General features: G+C 37.4%; 1 long non-coding RNA gene across 5 annotated transcripts; it reads left to right on the top strand.

Annotated features, from left to right (window-relative positions):
* Positions 1-3,770: 3,770 nt before the first annotated feature.
* LOC137495859 (uncharacterized) lies at positions 3,771-11,648 on the top strand. Of its 5 annotated transcripts, none has more exons than XR_012407819.1 (9): positions 3,771-5,739; positions 5,832-5,898; positions 5,975-6,028; positions 6,103-6,253; positions 6,749-6,806; positions 6,920-7,093; positions 7,550-7,640; positions 7,729-7,798; positions 7,943-11,648. It is a non-coding gene; the product is annotated as an uncharacterized lncRNA (long non-coding RNA). The 5 variants fall into 5 exon arrangements; XR_012407821.1 differs by having other exon boundaries at positions 4,119-5,739; positions 6,103-6,223; positions 7,943-8,007; XR_012407818.1 differs by lacking the exon at positions 7,943-11,648 and having other exon boundaries at positions 7,729-7,863.
* Positions 11,649-12,389: the final 741 nt, after the last annotated feature.

Here is a 12,389-nt window from a genome sequence, read left to right as displayed (position 1 = left end):
CCGTTAATCCGCAGGTCAGGTATAAAGTAGGCTATACTTGATGCTATACTTTAAGTTTAACTATAGGTGGGTCACGGCTAGATAAGATCAATAGCCATAATTACTCAAAGCATACTCTCCTTTTAAAAATCATGCGACCATCATCTCACAATGTTTAATAATAATCTTATTTTTATTAAAACGAGTGATTTAGCAATGCCGCGCCACTGACAAGCCAACTGCAGATCAAACAAAGCAACTATCGCGGCAACCTTTTTCTGAATTTCAGCTGTTCTTTTTTGCATTTGATTATTATGCGTTCAATGTTAAAAAAATCAATAATGAATAGAGTGTATCCTGCGTTTGTGCGTTTTATCACTGAAGCTGCCCTTTTTCAAAACTAAAAGTTGCTTTGTCTCTCTGGCAATATTTCAGCTTTATCTAATCAAAAGTTAATTTAGATGAGCCAATATTCAAAAATTGCAGTAAAGTAACTGTGACGTGCGGCCACACATCGAATCTGAGGTCTGTTCTCATCTCTCTCTCGCTGTCATCCAGACATTGATACGTAGACACCACACAAGTCATGTCGCAAAACTGAGGCTGGTACCAGCTGACAGGTAGAATAGCTGAAGCCTTTGCGAAATCTGTCAAATACAGCACTGAAATGAACAGGCATAAATGTCTTTGACCCAAAAAGTCTATCAGTAGGATATCTGTAAAAACGCAATCAGAGCCAATGTTATGTAGAAATTGTGTAGCCTAATAATTATATTAATTTTAATAAAAAAGAAAATCAAAATAAATAATTCATTGCATTTTTCGTTTGCTAAAAAATATACAAAGGGTGGCTAGTTTGTATTAATGTGTTGTAATATTAATTAAATGTGTTTAGCCTATTTAAGCTTAACGGTTATATATACTGCCAATAGGCAAGCCATTCAAAAAATATTATTTTATTGTGTACTGGGTTAGAATTAGGGATGCTCAAAATAATCGATTAACCGTTAACCGAAAGGGTGCGTTTGTGACCGATTAATGCTATCAGTTAAACGATTAAAATTATTATTTTATATATTTTTAGTTTGGCTGCATAAGCGGCCGATTGAATGCGCCTTTGTGTTAAGAGGGGCATCTTTTGCACGCGGCTCATCCCAGAGCAGCAGTTTGTGTTGTCAAGACAACTACAGAGAACTTTTAAAGAGCTTGGTTTCCGCTACATTCATTCTTCCATGGCGGGGACCAAAATGCATCCCGCCACGGCTACATTACCCATTCAAAACATTCAGTTATTGTTGTTGTTGTTTTTAATAGCGGATTATAATCACAACAAAACGTATTAAAAGGTAAGTGGATTATAACAGCGCAAACTTTTTTGTAACCATATAGTGCTGTGCGCTATTGTTTAATCCTTTGGGGTTACGTGCTGACTGACTGAATGACTGACAGGTGCGCGATGCGTGAGGCCAGCAAACACGCAGAAGCTTTCAGTTAAGATGAACAGTTTCTATAGTTATACTTTATTTATAGATAAAGTATGACTCTACATATAATCACTCTATCTTGCTGGCGTTTTAGGCCGTTTCGCTTTACTTCAGGACGCATTAACACCGCTCTGAAGGTCTAATCGCTGTTTTAAGTTATCCAGAGCTGTATGAATGTACAAATCTTGAATATCATAATATTATTAAATATTACAATTTTATCAACATAGACAGCAACACTTTTGCACAATTGATACCCAGCTGATTCAGTCGTTTCATAAGAGGACCGCGCTTCTTCTCTTCTTTTTTCCTTGTCAACATAAAGGCAGTGAGGTGCGCCTCGCGTTTTTGGAATGAAAAAAGCACGTTAGCTGTGCTCGGCCACTTGTTCAACTGCAAGACATACTTAACTTGCGAGACGATAATGTATAACCCGTGCCTACAGACACATTTGCCAAAGAAGCAAAATTGAAGAAGAATATTGCTTCAAACAGACGTGTTGATGCCAAAAAAAGCGCTGATGTTGACCTGGATCTGCATCATAAACGCAACAAATAGGCTTTACCTTTTATAATATAAAGCATGTATGCACATTAATGCAATATCATATTTAAACAAAAAAACTGTTTACAAAAAGTCAACATATGCGCGCGTTGTTGTCGTCTTTTCATCACGCAGCGCGCGCACTTGAGCCGCGATGGAGAGAAAGGAAACCATAGCAAGACATAATCTTTAAAATAATGATTTCTATTAAAAATGTAAAAAGGTTTTGTGATTATAATAATAACAGCGGGGCATTAACTAAATGCATATTTTCCGTGGAGCGAGCGATTTGAGGAAGTCAGCTATTTTATTTGACGGAAGACAAAAATATGATTGGAAAAAAATCAGTCAGTGTTTTCGATTTGTAATATAAATTACTTATTTAAGTGCAAAATAATTTAGGGCAGTCCTATTTATTTTATTCATTTTATTTAGATTATTCTGTTCTTCTGTGCTAAACACTGCAGGTACGTGAAAATGCTCTGTTGTATTGTTCTATTATTAATATGCTAGCATATAAAAATAAATCAGTATTTTATGCAATATTTAAAGTGTCAGACACAAAATAGACATGTCAATTTGTTTAATATAAAATTAATAGTAATCTGACCAGTTAACCGTTAATAACCGATTATTGAGCGGCAGTTGTCGGTTAGCAAAATTAACTAACTAAACTAAAACTATATGTAGCATGTCTCGCTGTCATTTAAAACATGCAATTCATTACACACCAGAGCTGTAGGCCTACACTTACAGGGCGATGTTGGTCAATAGTCATACTGCGCACCACGTTATTGAGCTCAAATATCTCTGAGGGAGATTATGTGACCCGATAGCCATTATTAACTTGAGAGATTTTAAAAATAAAAGGCCTTTTAAAAAAAGGAACAACACACAAATCGGCAACAAGTAAAACTGGTCCCTTGGAGTTCAGCACTTGTCATCTTGCCAGTGTATGCTGCGTGGTGTGTATAGCGCCCTTATGCGGCGCATGTCAACTGCCACTGGTGAGAGAGAGCGTGCCCGTGAGAGCTCAGTGCAAGTATCGATATAATCACAAGCAAAATCATATCATTATAAATATTCTATTAACAATACTTATCAAAATATTCATACACTTACATGGTATTTATTGAGATTGTGTGATCTGTATAGGCTGTCTGATCTTTACAGATGCTGTAAACTGAGACGGGCGCAGTGACCGCAGTAATGTTCAGCTCTGATGAGGTGCTTTTATTTACCCTGTAGTCTTTAGATTTTTTACATAATGTTCCATTACTTAAAATTTCTTTCGTTTTTTTTATTTATAGTTTATATTAACATGAGTGCTAGCTTGTTTTGCTGTGATCATTATGCAAGGATCATATTTCATGTTCGGTTTATTCTTCAGTAGCCGATAGATTCATTAATAATGTATTTTTAAAAGGATTGTTTATAAGGACTAAGCTATAAATATATAATACATTAGGCTAATTATTAAGACAATGGTCAGGTAGGATAACAAATCACATCCATGTAGTAAATTACTGTTGAGTGGGATCTGTGCGTGGTATCTGCCTTTTTATGTACGATATGAGTATGAGTATTTTAAGTGTCGCCCCGATACTGGTATTGGAATCGGTGCATCCCTAGTGATTATAAATACACTGTTTGACCAATTCATGCGTGATGTATCAATTCATAGATTCAGCATTTCCATAATTTGGTGGAAGTGAGATCATATCTTAAGTAAAACATAGGGCCCTATCATACACCCGGCGCAATGCAGCGCAAGGCGCGGCGCAAATGTTATTTGCTAGTTTCACCTTGACGCAAGTGTTGTTTTGCTGTTTTGCACCACGTTGTTTAAATAGCAAATGCATTTGCACTTATATGTGCGCCCATAGGCGTTCTGGTCTGAAAAGCAAAGTGTTCTGAGGCGCACTGCTGGCACGTTGCTATTTTGAGAAACTATAATAGATTTTTCATTAGACCAAAACAAACCCGGTCTAAACTCCAGCGCAGAGTTGCGCCTCGCTTACAGACTGCTTAATAGCCTACACACAAGATGTAGAGCAATACGCAAATATCTTTACATATGAAAAAAATTTAAATATTAAGGATATATATAGGATATAATAAGAATATAAATATAGGAAATAAGTATAAAGGATTAAAATATTACAAATCATGTTATTTTCTAGCATAAATAAATATGAAAAATCACTGCTTTTATTTCTTCTTCATCTCGGGAGGCTTTTTCAGTTCATTTATAAAAATTTGCTTTTGTATAATGTTATTATTATTAGCAGTATTATTTATTATCTCCATATTTATATTTGTTTTATTAAAAACAAGCTTAGATTTGCCCACCTGCAGGTTTTAGACCATATGGGGCACAGCATGTGTATTAGGATATAACTCAGGTTTTTAAGCACACTTTGTTGTTATTGTTCATTTATTCGTTTGCTGGAAATTAGAACTGAATTTAGAAATAGTTTTGAAACGAATATTTGCGCTTAACAAACAAAATTAATTATTTATAGGCTAATTAATGTGTGTGTGTAAAGGTTTCCCTATCTAAGAGCGAAAGTGAAAGTAGATCGATTATCTCTCATTCTCACGCAGTAAATGCTCTGTTTAACAGTTTTCTGTTAAAAAAAACTTTTAACTGTTTGCTTGTAAAATGCTGAGTTTTTCCACTTAGACTTACTTTACATCCTGTAAATAGCGAATGCGCTTATGGCGCGACGCAGCTGGCTCTTAAAGGGAATGGGAGATGAGACTCTGATTGGTTTATTCTTAAAACACATCTATAACTCAATAAGAAAATAAACTCAAACCTTTTAGACCATGCGCCACGGCGCAAAGCAGATTTTTCTGTCCTTAAATTAGCAAAGATGCATTCTGACACACCCTGAAAGCGTTTGCGCCCTGGGTTTTGCGCTCTGCGCATGGACTGTCAAAATAGAGCCCATAGAGTTTGTGTAAACTGTGCAACTGACCACCGTTTTCAGGCCGACTCGGGTAAGGTTCCGCACCATTTGAATCACATCCAGATTAATTTAAATCTGAGGCAACAAACTAAATCGAAAGCCACACCGCTAAACTATTTACATAACAAATGACTTCAGGCTATAAATCATAAATGGATTTTTTTACACAACTACTAACACATGTTAACACATTAGTGATAATTATTTTACCAATAATTCTCCTGAGTTTGCACTGAAGTAACTGAAATGCCAACAGGACTTGTCTGTAAAAGCACCTCTCTAACATGTATCTGCTTAAGCCCTCCACAGTTTTTTTTAGATTCTTAGCATCTGATGACATGATGCACTAAACATACTAATCATAACAGTGTGATCGTACAGAACAGGGAACAGCCAATGCTGATCACATCTGTTATCGTTTGCATCAAAGGGTAAAAGGGCGTTCATATATTTTTAATTATTATTCAGTGATTTCTCTGCATACCACTAGAAGGAAACCCGCGTACAACACTTTGAGAACCACTGGTATAGATGGGTGGTTAGGCCTTGTCTGTGTCAGGTTTTTCCTTTTTTCAGGTATTGGAGAGCAGGCAAAAGAGGGAGACTCACAAGAGCATCGGTGGAGATTTCTCTAAAAAATGCTGGAGAACAGCAGTTGGGGTTTTGTTGGGGCTGTCTTTGTTTATTTGCAGATTGGAGTGGAGCAGAAGAAGGAGAACGGTGGAGATATACTTGAAGACCTGGAGCTCATGAAGCAGGTAGTGCTGCTTGAACAGACTAAACAATGGAGTTAGTTTCAAAAGAAATGTATTAAGATTAGTTAAAGACCTGATATCTTTCTCTTTGACAGGTTGGCATGGAGCATGTGAAGGAACAGGGAAACACACTGTAATGACAAGTGCATCGTAATAAATTAGGTACAGCCTTAAACTTTAAGTTGAGTCAACTGAACTTTATAAAACATTTTAAACTTATACAATTACATTTTTACAGAGTAAGTGTCACAGAAGGGACGACATTCAGTTCAGTAATATAACAGGACGTCAGGTGAGTATAAGCAGGTGAGTTTATTGATGCAGATAATAAGTCCATTAACCTGAATTGGATATTTGATTATGCAGGCTTGGAGACTGGAGACGGATACCACAGACAGCAAACAGGATGAAGACTAAACGAGGAACCAGGAGACACCTCACTAGGAGAGACACTGGAACTCACAGGAGATGTGCTTGTGGTGCTTCAGTGAGTGGAAAACCTGGTCTTAATGGGGCAGTAAGTGGTTGTCAGATATTTCCTTCAGATAGACAGAAATAGATACAATATTTTTGTTTGTTTGTATGATTCAATTGTATATCGCTATCTAACTTAACATTTGCAGATTGTTATTTGTTATATGATCGGATAAATTGATCTGTTCTAATTTATTTGTATGCTGTCAGAGTTACCACATTGAATATTACTGCACGTCTGTTGTCAGATAGATTGTCTGGCTGTTGTATTATTTATTAGTAATTTATGCTGTTGGCCTGTTCAACATTTGTAGCTTTTGATTGTTTTTTGTTTTATTTACAGTTTTACTAATTATTGTAGCACATTTATCTCTTCTAAGTTTATAGATTGTCATCTAGTAGAGTATTTACTTATAGGTGTGAAATATTATTTGTTAGTTTTAGAACAGAACCAGACTGGAGACAATGGTAGATGAAACTTCCAAAGAATGGTATTAGATTAATGAATGACTTGACATCTTTCTATTGTATTTTACAGATCAGATGGCACCACATGGAGAAAAGAAGGAATCACACACCTCAGCAACGACTGGATGGTCAGGAATTTAATTTTTTTTTTAATTAGGTGGACGTGTGAATCGATGGACGTCCTTCCAAGATGAAGGAGTGCTGGTTGTTGTAGATAGTAATTAGGCCTTGTCTTTGTCAGGTTTTTCTTTTTCAGGTAATGGAGAGAGAGCAGGCAGAAGAGGGAGACTCACAAGAGCATCAGTGGAGCTATCAGGAGCCTAAGTTTGATTACTTTATTTTGGATTATGAAAGCAAAATTCTCCAACAAGAGTGATTATGCTGCTTCCTGATGGTGAAAGTGATTATACTCATGGCAAGTATTATTTGACAGTTTGGTCATTTGTTTCACTAAGGGCCTACTCACACTATGCCATCCGTACCGTGCCCAAGCCCGTTTCCCGGATCGTTTGAGAAGTGTGAGTGCGCTGAATCAGGCTCAAGCACGGTTCACTTGGCCGGCCCTGGCCCGGTTGGAAGAGGTGGGTCTGAGTGCGGTTCACTTGGGCCCGAAACTGAAAGCGACACGTGACTTTTAAGGGACTGTTTCATATGGATTTATTAATCATTCTTACTGTTCATTGAACGCAAACTGCCGTAGTTTATTAAATACGCAAACTTCTCAATGCACGACAGCTGAATTTGCGGTTAGTAAATAACCGATTGTGTTCTATTTGGGACACTACATTCATATACTATGCTGTTGAGTGTGTAAGTGCATAAGTACATAGTGTATAAGTTCATAGTGTATAGCGTGCCATTTGGGACGCAGCTTTTGTCATTTGTAGGTTGGAGTGGAGCAGAAGTAGAAGAGTCACAGGAACAGTGGAAATATACTTGAAAATCTGGGGCTCAGGAAACAGGTAGAACTGCTTGAACAGACTAAACAATGGAGTTTGTTTCCAAAGAAATATATTGAGATTAAAGACCTGATATCTTTCTCTTTGACAGGTTGGCATGGAGCATGTGGAGAAACAGCGAACCACACATCAGTATTGACAAGTACATCGTAATAAATTAGGTATAGACTTACATTTTTAGTTGAATCAAATTAACTTAATAAAACATTTTTAAATTATATACTTTAATTTGTAAAGACTAAGTGATGATTGGGTATTTCCTTCAGATACAGTAAATAGTTAGATAGATGTCTTGTCTGCCGCAGGTGTTTCTTTTTCAGGTAATGGACACACAACAGACAGAAGAAGGAGACTCACAAGAGCATCAGTGGAGATTTATCTGAAGAACGCTGGAGAGCAGCTTGTGCATTGCTGGAGTTCAGCAAGCATGTAGAGCTCTGTTAGTCGTGTCTTTGTCTTTTACAGACTGGAGTGGAGCATGTGGAGACCAATAGGAATCACACACCTCAGTGGTGACTGGACACTGATGGTCAAGAATATCCTTTTAATGCAGAAGTATGGGTGCATGGATAGATGTCCTTCCAAGTGGAAGGGGGTGGTGGTGGGCATAGATTGTTAAATAGATGTTTTGTCTGTGGCTGTTATTTACATTGTAGATAATGAATTCTCAACAGGCGGAAGAGAGACACTCACAAGAGCATAAGTATTATAAATTATTTTTCATACATTTTGAAATATAAGTTGTATGTACCTATGATATATTTGTATGGGGGAGACCGGGGATAGTTGTACTTCTATTATATTTCTTTATATATCTTTGAGATCTTGAGTTACAAGTGTCTGCTATTAAATGGCCAAATAAGTAATTTTTGCAGCGTAAACAGTAAATATGAACACTTTTTAGTTTCAGGGCGTACTCACACTATGCTATCAGTACCGTGCCCAGGCCCATAACGTTTGAGAAGTGTGAGTGCTCCGAATCTGGCTCAGGTGCGGTACACTTTGGCGGCCCTGGCCTGGTTGGAAGAGGTGTGCCAGCGCGCGATTCACTTGGGCTGGAAACTGAAGACGAGACGTGACATTTAAGGAACTGTTTTATATGGATTTATTAATCATTCATACTGTTCAATGAATGCAAACTGTCGTAGATTATTAAAGACGCAAACACCTCACTGCATGACAGCTGCACCTGTAGCAAACCTCTTAATTCCTGCAGCGCGATGACTTTATAATTGTTTATGAGCGTCAAAAGTGGCTGATCTGTTCAGCGAAATAATTAACTGCGTGTCACCCCTTCCACCCCTACCTCTCCAGCTTTCCCTTCATAGGGTGGCACGGTGGCCCAGTGGGTAGCAATGCAGCCTCACAGCAAGAGCGTCACCGGTTCTAGTCCTTTAACAGGCTGACTGTCATTTCTGTGCATAGTTTGCATGTTCTTCCCGTGCTCGCATGGGTTTTCCCTGGGTTCTCCGGTTTCCTCCCACATTCCAAAAACATGTACTACAAGTGAATTGATCAATCTAAATTTAGCACTACATTCAAACTCTCATTCAGCAGCATATCTCTTCATAGCATTTATTTTAGTCATCAGCTCATATCATGGGGGGAGTTGTCGAGATCTACCTGAGGCAAACGGGAGGGAGCCCAGGGCTCAAGGACCTTTTGAGCTCAGGTCTCTCTCCCGGGACAGCATGCTAAACTTGCTTATAATCAGTCATCAGCTAAGTGTGAACTCTTGAAAACGATATAACTAAAGAAATTTCCACTGTGCTGAGTGAGAGCGCTTCTTACTGAACTGTGCATCATTGATGACGTAAGCATGCTCAGTCCCAAATGCAATGTGAGTGCGGGCCGTCAGGTGAGACGGGAGGGGGGACAAATGTGCTTCGGCCCGGTTCAAGGCAACTGTAAATAGTGTGAGTAAGCCCTCAAACAGGAGGAGTGAAATGTTACAATTCAGCCCACAGTCTGGGTTAGTTGTAACATCATAAAATGAGAATTATGACATAAAAATGGATTTGAAAGCTTTTTATTCAGCATTGAGCTTTCAGTATAGTTTGTGTGTCTCTGTGTTACAAAGCTGAATGAAATGTGCAAATGTGCATCAGCTTCAACAATTGAACACTATTTGTGTTTGCAGGCTTCATGAGCCCACAGAGGTCAAACACTGAACTCAAACTACTTTTGACTTTCTCTTTTATAAGCTATAGCAATACTGAAATTAAATCATATAAATACAGTTTTAAATCTGCTTGAGGTTGGTGGTAACATTTCACTGATGTGACTAACAAGTTACTAGCTTTTGTTGTTTCAACTGACCCAGCATTATGTGGCCATGAATCTGTTCTCCTACAGCTAACAGCTAAAACATTATCACCAACAATGTGGATTAAGTATATCCACAATCAGACACACAGATTACATGGGTTTAACTACAAATCAGGCAATGATATCTTAAAAATAATTAATTAGCTAATCTTAGCTGAAGTGTAGTTTTTCTGTCTAATATCTGCTGTGTCTGTCACAGGACTTTTTCATATGTGGTATGAGGACTAAAATGAGCATGTGTGAAGTGAATCAGCTGATTTGTAACTAGTTCCTTGTTGTAGAGATTGTAAGTGTTACAACTATCCCCGCTCTCTCTCTTTAAATCTAAGGGCTTTTTTTTGACGGTCCATGCGCAGAGCGCAAAACGCAGGGCGCAAACGCTTTCAGGGCGTGTCAGAACACATTTTTGCTAATTTAAAGATGGGAAAATCCACTTTCAAGGGTTGAGTTTATTTTCTTAAGAGTTATAGGTGTGTTTTGAGAATAAACCAATTAGAGTCTCATCTCCCATTCCCTTTAAGAGCCAGCTGCGTCGCGCCATAAGCGCATTCGCTATTTACAGGACGTAAAGTAAGTCTAAGTGGAAAGCATTTCACTAGCAAACAGTTAACAGTTTTTTTAAACAGAAAACTGTTAAACAGAGCATCTACTGCATGAGAATGAGAGATAATCGATCTACTTTCACTTTCGCTCTTAGATAGGGAAACCTTTACGCACAGACATCAATTAGCCTATAAATAATTAATTTTGTTTGTTAAGCGCAAATATTTGTTTCAAAACTATTTCTAAATTCAGTTCTAATTTCCAGCAAACAAATAAATGAACAATAATAACGAAGTGTGGTCAAAAACCTGAGTTATATCCTAATACACATGCTGTGCCCCATATGGTCTAAAACCTGACAGGTGGGCAAATCTAAGCTTGTATTTCATAAAACAAATATAAATATGGAGATAATAAATAATACTGCTAATAATAATAACATTATACAAAAGCAAATTGTTATAAATGAACTGAAAAAGCCTCCCGAGATGAAGACATAAAAGCAGTGATTTTTCATATTCATGTAGGCTAGAAAATAATATGTTTTGTAATATTTTAATCCTTTATATTTATATCTTATATCTATTCTTATTATATTCTATATCCCTAATATTTAAGTTTTTTCATATGTAAAGATTTGCCTATTGCTCTCTTGTGCGTATTAAGCAGTGTGTAGGCGAGGTGCAACTCTGCGCTGGAGTTTAGACCGGGTTTGTTTTGGTCTAATGAAAAATCTATTTTAGTTTCGCAAAATAGCAACGCGCCAGCAGTGTGCCTCAGAACACCTTCCTTTTTAGACCAGAACGCCTATGGGCGCACAAATGAGCGCAAATGCATTTGCTATTCAAACAGCGTATCGCAACGCCTCAAAACCACTCTTGCGCCAAGCTGAAACTAGCAAAAGACTTTTGCGCCGCGCCTTGCATCACATTGCGCCGGGTGTATGATAGGGCCCAAAACATTAACTTGTATTTGAATTATATGATTCACATTTACAATTTAAATTAGAGATTAGATCTGCTTACAGCGCGTCATTTACAGTATGTGTTTCAGAAAAGTGAGTGATTATAAATACACTGACCAATTCATAGGTGATTTATCAATTCATACATGCAGCATTTCCATGATTTGGTGGAATTGAGATCATATCATAAGTAAACCGCGGAGTTTGTGTAAACTGTGCATCCGACCACCGTTTTTCAGGTCGACTTGGGTAAGGTTTGCAGGTGCTCCGTCTGTGCACAAACTTCCATTTTGTGTTTTTTCAAGGTTCAAACATGGTAAAATTGGCTTTAATCTGTTCTGCGACCTGCACCATTTAACAAACTAAATCAAAAGCCACACCACTAGGCTATTTACAAAACAAATATATATATCGAAATATGTATCGGCTATACATCGAAAACACACATTATTTTACACAACTATGAAAATTTTAACACGTTTGTGATAATTATTTCACCAATGATGCAGCTTGTAGAAACTCCTGAGTTTGCAGTAACTGAAAAGCACTTCACTAGTGCGTATCTGCTCGAGAGCTCCACAGTTTTTTTCAATCTTAGCATCTGATGACATGATGCACTAAACATACTAATAATAACAGTGTGATCATACAGTACAGGGAACAACCAATGCTGATCATATCTGTGTTATCATACGCATCAAAGGGTAAAAGGGCGTTATATTTTTTTTTATATATATAGATATATATATACATTTTTTTTTTAAAATATATATAATATATTTTTAATTTTTATTCTGTGATTCCTCCGTGCACCTCTAGAAGAAAGCCTGCGTACCACAATTTGAGAACCACTGGTATAGATAGATAGTTAGGCCTTGTCTGTGTCAGGTTTTTCCTTTTTCAGCTAATGGAGAGCA

Source organism: Danio rerio, chromosome 6 (assembly GCF_049306965.1).
Source record: "Danio rerio strain Tuebingen ecotype United States chromosome 6, GRCz12tu, whole genome shotgun sequence".
Lineage (NCBI taxonomy): Eukaryota > Metazoa > Chordata > Actinopteri > Cypriniformes > Danionidae > Danio > Danio rerio.
This window is presented reverse-complemented; position numbering and strand designations above follow the sequence as displayed.